At 35.2% G+C, this 929-nt stretch overlaps 1 pseudogene; it reads right to left on the bottom strand.

Moving 5' to 3' along the window:
• Window positions 1–208: 208 nt before the first annotated feature.
• Window positions 209–304, bottom strand: LOC111751140 (U6 spliceosomal RNA; annotated as a pseudogene).
• Window positions 305–929: the final 625 nt, after the last annotated feature.

Here is a 929-nt window from a genome sequence, read left to right as displayed (position 1 = left end):
AATTATGAAGTGTTTCAGACCTCCCGAAAAATACAGAAAATAATACAACATACACCATTATTTACTACTCAGATTTCATAGATGATAACTTTGGCCATACTTGTTTCAGATCTCTTTCCTCTGAGTTTTTTTTTTCCCTTAATTTTTATTGTGCTTTAAGTGAAAGTTTACAAATCAAGTCAGTCTCTCATACAAAAATTTATATACGAAAAATATGGAACGCTTCACGAATTTGCGTGTCATCCTTGCGCAGGGACCACGCTAATCTCCTCTGTATTGGTCTGAAGCAAGTACTCCTTTGAGTTTTTAAATAAAACGTTACAGATAGAGCCCAGAGCTCATCATTTTCCTTCCTTCTATTGCCCTCCTGAAATTATTCTCTATTCCCATTCATGCTTTCCTAGTTTTTTCTTCACAAAAGTATGATTCTATAGCTCATATTATTGCTTTATGTGTTTAAAATGTGCATAAATGGTATCATCTACAACTTCCATTTTAATTCATCATAAAGTTTTTGAACTGAATCCATGTTGGTATACATGTATCTAGTTCATCCTTTTTAACTGTTAAATGGCATCCCATTTATGAATAACCCTCAGCTATTTAACCCATTTCCCTGTGATATAAGTTAGTCGTTTTCAAAATTTTTACTGTTAGGTAATGGTGTATAAGCATCTTTTACACATATCTTTTGAATACATGCGAGAATTTCTTTAGGGGGTATCTAGATTGATAGACTGTGTAGGAGAAATAGCTTCAAATTTACTAACCACTTGCCAGGAAGTCAGTTCTGACTCATGGCGACCCCATGTGTGTCAGAGGACAACTGTGCTCTGCAGGGCTTTCAGTGGGTGATATTTTGGAAATAGATAACCAGGCTCTTCTTCTGAGGCACCTCTGAGTGGAATTTTACCTTCAACCTTTTTGTT

The sequence above is a fragment of the Loxodonta africana genome, chromosome 24 (genome assembly GCF_030014295.1).
Source record: "Loxodonta africana isolate mLoxAfr1 chromosome 24, mLoxAfr1.hap2, whole genome shotgun sequence".
Taxonomy (NCBI): Eukaryota; Metazoa; Chordata; class Mammalia; order Proboscidea; family Elephantidae; genus Loxodonta; species Loxodonta africana.
The sequence above is the reverse complement of the archived record's forward strand: the minus strand, read 5'-3'. Positions and strand labels throughout refer to the sequence as shown.